At 43.5% G+C, this 15,751-nt stretch overlaps 1 protein-coding gene and 1 pseudogene across 1 annotated transcript in view; both read left to right on the top strand.

The window, feature by feature from the left end:
• Positions 1-7,013: 7,013 nt before the first annotated feature.
• LOC106592677 (C2 calcium-dependent domain-containing protein 4C-like) lies at positions 7,014-8,895 on the top strand (annotated as a pseudogene).
• A 969-nt stretch (positions 8,896-9,864) lies between these two features.
• The window catches only part of LOC123725250 (vacuolar protein sorting-associated protein 13C-like), a 33,351-nt gene continuing 27,464 nt past the window's right edge, over positions 9,865-15,751 (top strand). Inside the window, exons 1-2 of the mRNA XM_045690387.1 lie at positions 9,865-9,913; positions 14,546-14,589. The gene's annotated coding sequence lies outside the window, so the exon portion shown is untranslated. The remainder of the gene's footprint in view (positions 9,914-14,545; positions 14,590-15,751) is intronic.

The following is a 15,751-nucleotide window of genomic DNA, read 5'->3' as shown; positions in this document are numbered from 1 at the left end:
ACATACCACTATAGAACCCCCTAGCCACATACCACTATGGAACCCCCCCAGCCACACACCACTATAGAACCCCCCAGCTACATACCACTATAGAACCCCCCAGCCACATACCACTATAGAACCCCCCCAGCCACATACCACTATAGAACCCCCCAGCCACATACCACTATAGAACCCCCCCTAGCCACATACCACTATAGAACCCCCCAGCCACATACCACTAATGAACCCCCCATCCACATACCACTATAGAACCCCCGCTAGCCACATACTACTATAGAACCCCCCTAGCCACATACCACTATAGAACCCCCCCAGCCACATACCACTATAGAACCACCAAGATACATGTAGGAAGATACAGACACTAGATGGTGGAAGATACAGACACTAGACGGTGGAAGATACAGACACTAGACGGTGGAAGATACAGACACTAAATGGTGGAAGATACAGACACTAGATGGTGGAAGATTCAGACCCTAGATGGTGGAAGATAGAGACACTAGATGGTGGAAGATACAGACACTAGATGGTGGAAGATACAGACACTAGATGGTGGAAAATACAGACACTAGATGGTGGAAAATACAGACACTAGATGGTGGAAGATACAGACACTAGATGGTGGAAAATACAGACCCTAGACGGGGAAGATACAGACACTAGATGTTGGAAGATACAGACACTAGCTGGTGGAAAATACAGACACTAGATGGTGGAAAAATACAGACACTCGATGGTGGAAGATACAGACACTAGATGGTGGAAAATACAGACACTAGATGGTGGAAGATACGGACACTAGACGGTGTAAAATACACACCCAAAAACCCAGCAGGTGATCGGTAACACGCTGTGGCTAGCCCGCTGGTGTTTGTCATTCTGGTGTGTTTCTTTTCTGAAGGGGACAGCAGCAGGACAGCAGGAGTGTGTGTGTTTGTGTTTGTGTTTTTATAGTTTATATGCATCACTAGACTGTGTGACTCTCCATGACTCTATAATAGTATCTATAATGAGATGTTCTAGTCTACAGGACCTCTTCTTTAAGGACAGAAAACAGGATCAAAACCTCCCTACCCAGGACGTTTCCTCTGAAAGGAAGTAAATATCGCCATCTCTTGGACAATATTAGAAGTACAGTTTTGTGCCAAGACAGGAAGTTCATGAAGTAACCGATAGAGGGTAGAAGTCTGTAGAATTCAGGTAAATTGAACATTAGACATCATGATTTGTTGTTTGAAAAGTTATAGCTGATGTATTGGGATATCTGTGCTGTTCCTTTATCCATCTTCATATTTTTTGTACCTTCCAAAAAGTTTTAAACAGGCGGTACATAACTTTACAGAGCTCTTGAGCCAAAATGGGTCCCTGAAATGGACAGAAACCATAGTCTTAAACAGGCCATACATAACTTTACAGAGCTCTTGAGCCAAAATGGGTCCCTGAAATGGACAGAACCATAGTCTTAAACAGGCCATACATAACTTTACAGAGCTCTTGAGCCAAAATGGGTTCCTGAAATGGACAGAAACCATAGTCTTAAAGAGGCCATACATAACTTTACAGAGCTCTTGAGGCCAAAATGGGTTCCTGACATGGACAGAAACCATAGAATTAGGCATTAGAACAATAGAATGGACATGAACTATGTTATGACAGTATAGAAGGTCAGACATTTTGGTAAAGAAGTTGGTCAACCATGGTCAGCTAATGCTGTGATAAGATATTTAATAAAACAATGAATTTTAAGATTATCTGCAAAGTATGTTTATTAGCTAGCTAGCTAGACACTTTTTAGCCTCATGGCTAGAAGGGGATTTCGCTTTTCTCAAATTAACGTCAAAAGTTTTTGTTGTTGTTGTTGTTGCATTTAAGCTTACCCTAACCCTTTTCCTAATTTTAATATAATTATCCTAATCTGCTACATTAATTATCCTAACCTGCTGCCTAAATTCTCCTAAGCTGATACTGAAAAGACAAATCTGACTTTAATTTGACAAAAGCTGGATCGCTTCTAGCCATTGACCCAGTTTTTAGTTGGATGATTCCATTAACTTTTTTAAGTTAACTGTCAATATGCCAACATTCCTTACAAAGAATTCAGTCAATCCACAGCCATACTGTCACATCCTGACCATAGAAAGCTGTTATTTTCTATGGTAGAGTAGGTCAGGGCGTGACAGTTTTTTTTTCTAGGTTAGATTTTCTATGTTGGGTTGTTCTAGTTTTGTATTTCTATGTTGGGTTTTTGTTTGGGATGATCTCCAATTAGAGGCAGCTGGTCATCGTTGTCTCTAATTGGAGGTCATATTTAAGTTGGTGTTTGTCCCACCTGGGTTTATGGGAGATTAATTTTGAGTAGTGTATGTTTCACCTCTGCGTCACGGTGTGTTGTTTTTGTTAGTTGAGTTTATTGTTTATGTATCGCATAGTTTCACTCTGAAAATAAAATGTGGAACGATACACACACTGCACTTTGGTCCGCTCATTCTTCTCCTTTCGACAGCCGTGACACATACACTTGCTGAAATTATTTGATGATTGCACTTAGACAACTTGTAAAAGCAACCAATACGGACGGATATTTTATCATATTATAACCCTCACAGCTTTCCAAGAGAACAAACATTGAGACATTTATGGTCTGTTTACATATTTTAGAGGCTATTTAAACCAAAATAAAATCTGTATAAACTATTTATAATTATATGACAATACTTCTATTACACAGTTTCTGATATATCACATGCCGTACTTTTATTCTCCTCCTTGAGTAAAAGCAGGAAATGCATCACCTATGTATCTACTGCCATTCATTACAATTAGACTGTGGTTTGATTTCTCCCTGACCAAAATGGCTGCCATTATCCAACCATTTTGGAACTATGAGGGTTATGACATAGGGCCCTCTAGTAATTTAATAGGCTTTCTATGACAGAAATATTTTCCAGAATTCTGCCATCAGAAATGTATTGTCAAAATCAAAACAGATGATTCTAATCTAGTCTTTAACTATTGGCCCGAGGCTACGGATCCATATTTATCAGCCCCATTACGTTCCCGTCCCACCCCCCTGGAACCCCCTGGACAGATCTGTATCACGTTCATGTGTTTCTTAACCTCTACTTTACACATACATTGTTGTGGTCACCCTCCCTACACATTTCTCAACGTCAATGGTGAATGATCTTCTCAGTAATGTACAGTGTTGTTTTGAATTATGCACAGTGAGCATATTTTTTTAGCAGATGTGTTATTAACGAACTGTAGCATAGTACATATTTTACCTAGTGGCACGCTGTTGAGTTGTGGGCCACATGAACTGCATACAAGGACTTCCCTCATCCTCCCTTAGGCAAATCAGACCGTGACTCTATCCTCGTGCTTCCTGTTTATAAACAAAAGCTTAAACAAAAAGTACCAGAAAAAAAACGAAAAAAATGGTGCCCTCCAAGCTCATCACCAAGCTCAGGACCCTGGGACTGAACACCTCCCCTCTGCAACTGGATCCTGGACTTCCTGATGGGTCGCCCCAAGTGGTGAAGGTAGGCAACAACACCTTTGCCACGCTGACCCTCAACACGGAGGCCCTCAGGGGTGCATGCTTAGTCCCCTCCTATGTTCCCTGTTCACCACGACTGTGTGGCCACGCCACGACTTCAACACCATCATGAAGTTTGCTGACAACACGATGGTGGTAGACCTGATCACCGATGTAAATGATGAGACAGCCTACGAGGTCAGATACCAGTCAGTGTGGTGCCAGTACAACAGTCTCTCATGCACACCTGTTAATTGAAATGCATTCCAGGTGAATACCTCATGAAGCTGGTTGAGAAAATGCCAAGATTGTGCAAAGCTGTCATCAAGGCAAATTGTGGCTATTTGAAGAATCTCAAATATAAAATATATTTTGATTTGTTTAACACTTTTTTAGTTACTACATGATTCCATATGTGTTATTTCATAGTTTTGATGTCTTCACTATTGTTCTACAATGTAGAAAATAGTAAAAATAAAGAAAAACCCTTGAATGAGTAGGTGTTCTTCATGTACATATCAACCTCTAATAACCTCTAATAACTTATTATTATCTATCCTGATGCCTTGTCACTTTACCCTTGAAATCAAATAGCTCGTACCTCTGCACATTGATCTGGTACTGGTACTCCCTGTATGTAGCTCCACAGTGATCTGGTACTAGTACTCCCTGTATATAGCTCCACATTGATCTAGTACTGGTACTCCCTGTATATAACTCCACAGTGATCTGGTACTGGTACTTCCTGTATATAGCTCCACATTGATCTGGTACTGGTACTCCTGTATATAGCTCCACAGTGATCTGGTACTCCCTGTATATAGCTCCACATTGATCTGGTACTGGTACTCCCTGTATATAGCTCCACATTGATCTGGTACTGGTACTCCCTGTATATAGCTCCACAGTGATCTGGTACTAGTACTCCCTGTATATAGCTCCACAGTGATCTGGTACTCCCTGTATATAGCTCCACAGTGATCTGGTACTGGTACTCCCTGTATATAGCTCCACATTGATCTGGTATTGGTACTCCCTGTATATAGCTCCACATTGATCTGGTACTGGTACTCCTGTATATAGCTCCACTTTGATTTGGTACTGGTACTTCCTGTATATTGCTCCACATTGATCTGGTACTCCCTGTATATAGCTCCACAGTGATCTGGTACTTCCTGTATGTAGCTCCACATTGATCTGGTACTGGTACTCCCTGTATATAGCTCCACATTGATCTGGTACTCCCTGTATATAGCTCCACATTGATCTGGTACGGGTACTTCCTGTATATAGCTCCACAGTGATCTGGTACTTCCTGTATATAGCTCCACAGTGATCTGGTACTGGTACTCCCTGTATATAGCTCCATATTGATCTGGTACTGGTACTCCTGTATATAGCTCCACATTGATCTGGTACTGGTACTCCTGTATATAGCTCCACAATGATCTGGTACTTCCTGTATACAGCTCCACAGTGATCTGGTACTGGTACTCCCTGTATATAGCTCCACATTGATCTGGTACTCCCTGTATATAGCTCCACAGTGATCTGGTACTCCCTGTATGTAGCTCCACAGTGATCTGGTACTGGTACTCCCGTATATAGCTCCACATTGATCTGGTACTGGTACTCCTGTATATAGCTCCACATTGATCTGGTACTGGTACTCCCTGTATATAGCTCCACATTGATCTGGTACTTCCTGTATATAGCTCCACATTGATCTGGTACTCCCTGTATATAGCTCCACATTGATCTGGTACTGGTACTCCCTGTATATAGCTCCACAGTGATCTGGTACTTCCTGTATATAGCTCCACAGTGATCTGGTACTCCCTGTATGTAGCTCCACAGTGATCTGGTACTGGTACTCCCTGTATATAGCTCCACATTGATCTGGTACTGGTACTCCCTGTATATAGCTCCACAGTGATCTGGTACTTCCTGTATATAGCTCCACAGTGATCTGGTACTGGTACTCCCTGTATATAGCTCCACAGTGATCTGGTACTCGTACTCCCTGTATATAACTCCACATTGATCTGGTACTGGTACTCCCTGTATATAGCTCCACATTGATCTGGTACTGGTACTCCCTGTATATAGCGCCACAGTGATCTGGTACTGGTACTCCCTGTATATAACTCCACATTGATCTGGTACTGGTACTCCTGTATATAGCTCCACAGTGATCTGGTACTGGTACTCCCTGTATATAGCTCCACATTGATCTGGTACTCCCTGTATATAGCTCCACATTGATCTGGTACTGGTACTTCCTGTATACAGCTCCACATTGTTCTGGTACTTCCTGTATATAGTATTGGTACTTCCTGTATATAGCGCCATTGTTGTGTATTATATTTATCTTGTTGTTGCTATATATATATATTTTTTTTTACTCTGGCGTCGTTGGGAACGGCATTTCACTGTATTTCGGTTCATTTGACAAATACAATTTCATTTGACTTGTTTTGATGAGAGAAAAATGTGACCATTTGCACAATCATCGTAAAACGTCATAAGAAATTAGATGGTTTTTTTCTCTTACATGAACGTTTGTTCTATACTATTATATTCTGTTCTGTAATATACAATACTATCACTATGTGATCTTGCAGACATTGATTCAGCTTTGATGTAACTTTATTAAGCGAGCACCATCTGCCCGAGTAACAGTAGCTGTACAGAGACTGTGCGTAAGGTAGAGAATCCCACACATGGGCAGAAGCTTCCGGAAACTTTAGCAGTCCATTAAAAGTTTGATCGGCAAAAAGAAAAGTCTCTCCCATGTCTCTGTGGTGTGTCTGGTCTGGCTGTGGTGTCTCCCATGTCTCTGTGGTGTGTCTAGTCTGGTTGTGGTGTCTCCCATGTCTCTGTGGTGTGTCTGGTCTGGATGTGGTGTCTCCCATGTCTCTGTGGTGTGTCTAGTCTGGTTGTGGTGTCTTTGATGTCTCTGTGGTGTGTCTGGTCTGGTTGTGGTGTCTCCCATGTCTCTGTGGTGTGTCTAGTCTGGTTGTGGTGTCTTTGATGTCTCTGTGGTGTGTCTAGTCTGACTGTGGTGTCTCCCATGTCTCTGTGGTGTGTCTAGTCTGACTGTGGTGTCTCCCATGTCTCTGTGGTGTGTCTGGTCTGGTTGTGGTCTCTCCCATGTCTCTGTGGTGTGTCTAGTCTGACTGTGGTCTCTCCCATGTCTCTGGCATGTGTCTGTTCATGGTCCAGCTGATATTCCCATGTGCTGACCCCAGGGTGCAGTATCGTGGCATTGGTTGCCGTGTGTTTCCATGTGAACAGCCTGCTGGGCTGGCCTGTCTGTGAAGGGATGACCAGAGATAAAAGCCTGCTGTATAAATGGATGACCAGGACAGAGAGGGAGGATCTTCTTAACAGCAGTGACCGCCGCCCAGATCCACAGCCCTATTTAACCAGCTTGGCCGTCTCCTATAGCATCACACACTGGATACTACAGGAGGATACTACAGAAGGACCATACAGGAGGATCCTACAGGAGGATCCTACAGGAAGATACTACAGGAGGGAGACTGAGCCTGACACTCTCTGGAGGTAGACTGACACTGATAGTGTAACAGGTGACTATAACCACAAGAAGTCTAAGGACCTGGCTTGAATGTGCTCTTCCATTCAAGGTAATTTCCTATACAGTAAAAAACATTTTATAGTCGACTATTCCTATACAGGATACATGTATTATTATTTCCAATTCATTGAATTGAATAAGAAACTGAATTGAATTCAAATATTACATGATGAGGGGAGAATTGGCTTTGCAATTATTGGATTTGAAAAGTTGTAGCCTTGGTTGCTTGTGTTTTTGGTTTTGAAAAGTTGCCTGTGATCTGACCTAACTGTGAATTTTCTTCCTTCTCTTTCTCCAGAGCTGTGATCCTGACAGAGCGCATGTAATGTGGGTCGTTGAGCAGATCCGTGTTTCAGTGGCCAAAAACAACCTTCTGTTGCCAATAGCAGAGTACAGCTTCCGCATCTCAGACATCATGTTGGGAGAGAGAACATCTCGGGAGAAAGGAAGGAAGACGATCTCTCTGTGTCCTAACATCATCACTCCGAATACTATCCCTGAGTTCTGCATCCCACCAAAGATCTCACCACAGCAGGAGCTAAAGACAGTGGACTGGAGTAAAACTAGCCCTGTTGGAAAAGGGGTGTCCTTTTCTCCTGAGAAGGGCAGCAGCCCGGAGAGGGAGGTAACAGTGAGAGAACCCTTCATCAACACTCATCCAACCCTCATCCAGGTAGAGAGCGTGGACGAGACTCCATACGACCAGGGCTTCAGTGATGAGGAGAGAACCAACGCTGACCCCCAGAGCCAAGCAGCTCTCTCCCTGCCCCACCTGGCCAAGGCCCAGACCTGCTACGGTTTCTGTACCCTCCTGGAGAGCCCCCACACCCGGAGGAAAGAGTCTCTGTTCCACAGCCACCCCAAAGCCTGCCCCCTCCCCCTGATCGCTGCCTCTCCCGGGCCTCACGGCCGCTCCAAAACGTACTCCTCCAGAACCTCACCTCTACCCCACTCCCCGTCATCCTCCTTCAGCCTCACCAAGCTGACCTCCAGCAGGCTGTCTCCTGGAGGCTCCAGGCTGGTGGCTCTCCAGAGACAGAGCACCCTGGACAGTGACACCACGTCCTCCACCGAGTCCTCCCCGTTCAGCTCCCCTCTCCTGGCCAGGCCGCCTCCCAAGTCCTCCCTGCTCAAAGCCCTGAGCCACGACAGACTTCTGTCCCAGACTATGAGAAAAAGCTGTGCTCTCCAGAAACAACTCCTGTCCACAGATGAAAGCAGCTCCATGGACAACAGCCCAAATATCATCCGGGAGGGCCTCTGATGCTGGATTAGTAGAACCCCTTCCCAGTGCCTTCACCCTGGCTCCCCCTGTTATCTTCCCCATAGACTTCGTCCTCCACAGAGAGAGGGTCATGAAGGAGAGTCTAGTTCCTGTAGGTAGAGAGGGGGCACTACGGCTCTCAGCAGAGTACTGCCTAGACAACCAGAGACTCAGAGTGAGGTTGATCAGTGCTGAGGGACTGTATGCTATCTCTGTGGATCCTAAGAGCATCAACTGCAGCATCAGTATCTGTCTGTTACCGGGGAAGATTCAGAAGCAACGCAGCGCGGTAATTAAGAGGAGCAGGAACCCCATCTTCGACGAGGATTTCTTCTTCTATGGTATCTCACAGGAAGATATCTGCTGCCGGTCGCTGCGGTTCAAAGTTGTCAACAAAATGTCCTCCATGAAAAGGGACTATATTTTGGGAGACTGTGAGATTTTGCTGAAAAGTTTATTATCTATGTAAAAATTGTTGATTGGCTTGAATGTATATAAGAAATATTTTTGACTTTTTACTCTGCTACATATTTATTAAATCAACGTAAAAAAAAACCCATCTGGTTGTTTTGAGTCTTATCCTACTAAAGTGTGACTGTATTCAGAGACAGTTTATTTCACAGGAGGTTGGTGGTACCTTAATTGGGGAGGATGGGCTCGTGGTAATGGCTGGAGCGGAATGAGTGTTTGGTTTCCATGTGTTTGGTGCCATTCCATTTGCTCTGTTCCAGACATTTATGAGCCGTCCTCCCCTCAGCAGCCTCCACTGGTCTATTTCAAGCGCTGCAATTGCAGAGCCGTCTACACAACAGCCTACATCGACATAAGGAATGATTAGAAATTGAATTCGTGATTAGATTTGGTCCATAAATGGAAATGAATTGGACCTGCTTTAAAACCTACAGAAAATAATCTTTAAGAGCACTCAGATTACGTTTTATAATATACATTTAATTAATTACAAAAGCTTTTATTTAACAAATACATTACAATTACATTGCCTATGATGAGAAGACTAAAACAAACTGCTAACCTTGTCAAAGATGACACTACCAAATATAGTTAATTGATATGGTCCAGAGGTCTACATTCCCTCATGTTTGAAAGTCATTCAAGGATTTCATTCTGGCCACCAATAATTTATTTTTACATGATCACACCTGTGTTATTTGCAAATACAGTTTATTCAAGATGACATAATTTGACACCGCTGGCTGTCACTGTATACAGGCATTACTAGTCGATTAGCTACATTACTAATCGATCGCAGAGCGAATCTCTTTCATATTAAAGCTCTTGTCATCTTGCTACGGAAAGGCGTTCACACTGAAGATCACGGGATAATCTTGGCACTCGTAGCATTTAACCATCAACAAGGGTAGTGCTAGCCACGAAGTTCAACAATGGTTTTTGAATCTATGGTCAGTGATCTCCTGAATAGGTTCATCGGGAGACTATGTGGAGAACCTCGACAAGTCCCAGTTGAAGATTGGCATTTGGGGAGGTGAGCGACACGCACAGAAGAGGCTGGAATGACAGTTGAAGCGCTGCTAACCTCACAGTGCCAGGAATGCTAGTGTGGCTAGGTTAGCTGTTAGCATTTTAAACAAACAAGCCTTAATGCTAACTAACTAACTAGCTAGCTATAACCAGTCTCTGGGATATGATGCTAACATTACCCAGTCTACGACAAAAGGTTTTGTAAACATACCTGTAATGATATTGAAATGTTGTAGGACCCTTTGTGTGCCTAGAAAGTCACTGACTGGGGCTCACACAGCTAACATATTTACTTTGATCTGGCATTGCATAAATGAGCTGCCATACACAAACAACCTTATGTTTTGTCAGGCTTAGCCTACATTTATTAGTAATCTATTATTATATGGGTACAACATGTAGACATAAACATAAACAGACATGCATTAATCCCAGCTGTTTCCTGCTGGACACAGTGTAGTCTGTCTAACTAATCTGTCTTCACAACGATGAATGCATACAGGACTGAGCGGACTGGTAAATCAAGATGGTATGATCTGGTCAGGTACCAAGGCATCAACCAGTTTCCAGTTGATTCCTTTCTCTCCGTGTGGATCTCTTGAGTGAAGTGGCAACTTTTCTATTAGCCATATCCTATACTTTACTAGCCTGGTCCCAGATCTGTTTGTGTACTTACCATATCCTATACTTTACTAGCCTGGTCCCAGATCTGTTTGTGTTCTTACCATATCCTATACGTTACTAGCCTGGTCCCAGATCTGTTTGTGTTCTTACCATATCCTATACTTTACTAGCCTGGTCCCAGATCTGTTTGTGTTCTTACCATATCCTATACTTTACTAGCCTGGTCCCAGATCTGTTTGTGTACTTACCATATCCTATACTTTACTAGCCTGGTCCCAGATCTGTTTGTGTACTTACCATATCCTATACTTTACTAGCCTGGTCCCAGATATTTTTGTGCTCTTGCCAATTCCATTGCTATCATTGTCAAGCCAATGGCATGACCATTCAATAAGGAGTTGGCAAGGGAGCCGAAACAGACTGTGCCCAGGATAAGACACAGTTAGTTGCAAAGCTAGATAGTATTTACCTAGCTAGTAGGGTATACATTAGAATGTGAATAGAAACATTTAGTCACACATACAGCTGTCAACACAGCTGGTGAAAGAGTAGCCTATAACAAACAACATTTTGATCCTGGCAAACTGACATGAGAATGTACTGACATTTTGAGTTGTCAACTGCAATGTTTGCTATGAAGGAAGTTCAGGATACTGCAGTAAGTCTCTTGGCAGGTAACACCGTCCACACCCACCGTCACTATAATACCTGCAGAAACCATTGTGACTGTTAGGCCTCTGCCGTACCTGTTCCTCTCCCGTCACCCGAGTGTTGGAGGGTAGGATCTTTGTCCCATGTTTGCACTCCAGACCTGACGCCAGGGTTAATACAGTAGTTGGATTAATACAGCAGTTGGATTAATACAGCAGTTGTATTAATACAGTAGTCGGATCTATGATTCCTTAGCTAGACAGGACCCTTATTTATGTCATGGGTAGACCACAGTACTAGCCTAGCCTATATCTTTGGAACGTTGAAGCCAGATAAAAGCCATTGTATTACATTTGCATAAGTGTCATATATCCTAGTAAGACCAAAGATAGCCGGCAGCACCATTTAGTTTTTTTTGTATTGCATTGTGATATAGACTCATAAAGGAAAAACCCTTACTACAAATACCAAACAGTACCGACAGATTCCTTACTAGTCCTGTTTCTTCCCTGTAGGCCTAGTTATTGTATCATGTGTCTCAACCGTCGACTAGGCCCTATACAGAGCTTCATGATTAAATGTTAGTCTGTTGGTTGTAACCTACTGTACGGTCTGTTGATCTGTCTGTTTCACTAAGGAAGTCTTCCATTTTAGGCTTTCTGCTGTTGTGTTTTTATACCATAGATTAGTTTACCCTTGGTCCTTGATAAAGCCCAAAGGTCAGATAAGGTCATTGTCTTGACCCACGGTAGTGTTTCTCCAGGTTAATATCTAAACTCTACGCTAAATTCAATTGATGTTGTATAATTCAATCATTGATGGAAAAGGCCTACGTTTTAACAATAGATATGTGAATGGAGGGCAAAGGAGTACAGAGTCTATCAACAACATATTCTGAAGAGATTATGATCACATGACTGTTCCATCTCAAAGCGAGCTCACTTTACCTCACAACACTATGAATGCTTTTGTCACACCTTGACGTGGGAGGCTTGGTTCTTTTTAAGTCCTGGGTTATTTTTCCAAAGTACATGACGGTTACCTGAGCTAGATCACCTTACAGTCCTGTGACTGCCATCAGAGGTGATCAACAACACGATTTCACCAGACGTGTTGTTTCTGTACACTGGACACAGTGATGTAACACCTAGACCTACGCTAACTCACCTCACCTCACTGTGATGTAACATCTAGACCTACGCTAACTCACCTCACTGTGATGTAACATCTAGACCTACGCTAACTCACCTCACTGTGATGTAACACCTAGACCTACGCTTAACTCACCTCACTGTGATGTAACATCTAGACCTACGCTAACTCACCTCACTGTGATGTAACATCTAGACCTATGCTAACTCACTGTGATGTAACACCTAGACCTACGCTAACTCACTGTGATGTAACACCTAGACATACGCTAACTCACTGTGATGTAACATCTAGACCTACGCTAACTCACTGTGATGTAACATCTAGAGCTACGCTAACTCACCTCACTGTGATGTAACATCTAGACCTACGCTAACTCACCTCACTGTGATGTAACATCTAGACCTACGCTAACTCACCTCACTGTGATGTAACATCTAGACCTACGCTAACTCACCTCACTGTGATGTAACATCTAGACCTACGCTAATTCACTGTGATGTAACACCTAGACCTACGCTAACTCACCTCACTGTGATGTAACATCTAGACCTACGCTAACTCACTGTGATGTAACACCTAGACCTACGCTAACTCACCTCACTGTGATGTAACACCTAGACCTACGCTAACTCACCTCACTGTGATGTAACACCTAGACCTACGCTAACTCACCTCACTGTGATGTAACACCTAGACCTACGCTAACTCACCTCACTGTGATGTAACACCTAGACCTACGCTAACTCACTGTGAGTGTAACACCTAGACCTACGCTAACTCACCTCGCTGTGATGTAACACCTAGACCTACGCTAACTCACCTCACTGTGATGTAACATCTAGACCTACGCTAACTCACTGTGATGTAACATCTAGACCTACGCTAACTCACCTCACTGTGATGTAACACCTAGACCTACGCTAACTCACTGTGATGTAACACCTAGACCTACGCTAACTCACTGTGATGTAACACCTAGACCTACGCTAACTGTTTTGTTGTCTGAGAATTGTTTTGTTGTCTGAGTGAGGGGGGAAATGTTTTGTTGTCTGAGTGAGGGGGGGGAAATGTTTTGTTGTCTGAGTGAGGGGGGGAAATGTTTTGTTGTCTTGAGTGAGGGGGGGAAATGTTTTGTTGTCTGAGTGAGGGGAAATGTTTTGTTGTCTGAGTGAGGGGGAAATGTTTTGTTGTCTGAGTGAGGGGGGGGAAATGTTTTGTTGTCTTGAGTGAGGGGGGGAAATGTTTTGTTGTCTGAGTGAGGGGGGAAATGTTTTGTTGTCTGAGTGAGGAGGGGAAATGTTTTGTTGTCTGAGTGAGGGGGGAAATGTTTTGTTGTCTGAGTGAGGGGGAAATGCTGTAAATTTAAGAGGACTCGATGTATTTTGAAAGATGAGACGTTGAGGATCATAATAAAAACCGTTTTGATATTATACAAGCAAGCCAAACACCCGTGAGTCCAAATGTGCACTTCACATCTCCAAATCATAAAACTGATGTCATTTACAGTGTCAACGTTAATAAACGTTAATAAAACTGATGTACAGTCAATGTTAATAATCACTATGTTTTGATGTACAGTTACCAGATGACATGTCATACACTGGGTTGTTCTGAACATAATGAGTATGTTTTGTTTTATTGTGAATATAATTCACTGCTGGGGCCCTGGTGAAAAAGTACTGCAGTACACATGAAATTGGGTTTTTAGGAATCAGACAGGATTTGGTCCAGATTTAGGAGCCATGGTTTTTTAACTTCCTGTTTTGGTCTAGGCTATATAACCACCATGACTGACATTTTTGTAGTAGCCCGATGAAAGAAACCTGACTCCCTGGTCGACACACAGTTGATAATTGTCTGAATCTACTCTGCTAGCTGTAAGTCAAGCAGACTTCCTGTAACTAGTGTACACATCAAGCAGACTTCCTGTAACTAGTGTATACATCACGCAGACTTCCTGTAACTAGTGTATACATCACGCAGACTTCCTGTAACTAGTGTACACACCAAGCAGACTTCCTGTAACTAGTGTACACATCAAGCAAGCTTCCTGTAACTAGTGTACACATCAAGCAAGCTTCCTGTAACTAGTGTTCACATCAAACAGACTTCCTGTAACTAGTGTTCACATCAAGCAGACTTCCTGTAACTAGTGTACACATTCTAGTATCACTATTAACTTGTGTTTTCTCTCATCTCTGTCCAGGCAATGTTGTTCTGGAAAACTTGAAAGTTAAAGAAAATGCTTTGGTAAGTATGCATTACTTTATTATAATCAACATGTGTAGCCTATCATTTTAAATAGATGTTATTGTACTTTCCAGGTATCCATCCCTATTGTCCTCACCTCACAGAGGTCTGTAGTAGACTAGGTCTGGTTCTGATCCATCCCTATTGTCCTCACCTCACAGAGGCCTGTAGTAGACTAGGTCTGGTTCTGATCCATCCCTATTGTCCAGACCAGGTCTGGTTCACCTCACAGAGGCCTGTAGTTGACCAGGTCTGGTTCACCTCACAGAGGCCTGTAGTAGACCAGGTCTGGTTCACCTCACAGAGGCCTGTAGTAGACCAGGTCTGGTTCACCTCACAGAGGCCTGTAGTTGACCAGGTCTGGTTCACCTCACAGAGGCCTGTAGTTGACCAGGTCTGGTTCACCTCACAGAGGCCTGTAGTTGACCAGGTCTGGTTCACCTCACAGAGGCCTGTAGTTGACCAGGTCTGGTTCACCTCACAGAGGCCTGTAGTTGACCAGGTCTGGTTCACCTCACAGAGGCCTGTAGTTGACCAGGTCTGGTTCACCTCACAGAGGCCTGTAGTAGACCAGGTCTGGTTCACCTCACAGAGGCCTGTAGTAGACCAGGTCTGGTTCACCTCACAGAGGCCTGTAGTAGACCAGGTCTGGTTCACCTCACAGAGGCCTGTAGTTGACCAGGTCTGGTTCACCTCACAGAGGCCTGTAGTTGACCAGGTCTGGTTCACCTCACAGAGGCCTGTAGTTGACCAGGTCTGGTTCACCTCACAGAGGCCTGTAGTTGACCAGGTCTGGTTCACCTCACAGAGGCCTGTAGTAGACCAGGTCTGGTTCACCTCACAGAGGCCTGTAGTAGACCAGGTCTGGTTCTGAATCATTTATGTAGCCTATATATACCTGACTGTTTTCCATACATTAATGATACATGATGTTGATCGCTGACCTTTTCCACTACAGCAACTCACATGTTGATCAAGGGGAGACAGTAGTGTAATCATTATATCAACTATAGACACTGTACAGAGGATGGAGGTCAGGGCTGGTAGTGTTGAATCAGAGTTGGAGGGTGAAGGATGCTGGTCAGGGCTGGTAGTGTTGAATCAGAGTTGGAGGGTGAAGGATGGTGGTTGGAGGGTGAAGGATGGTGATCAGGGCTGTAGT

The sequence above is a fragment of the Salmo salar genome, chromosome ssa11 (genome assembly GCF_905237065.1).
Source record: "Salmo salar chromosome ssa11, Ssal_v3.1, whole genome shotgun sequence".
Classification (NCBI taxonomy): domain Eukaryota; kingdom Metazoa; phylum Chordata; class Actinopteri; order Salmoniformes; family Salmonidae; genus Salmo; species Salmo salar.
The sequence above is the reverse complement of the archived record's forward strand: the minus strand, read 5'-3'. Positions and strand labels throughout refer to the sequence as shown.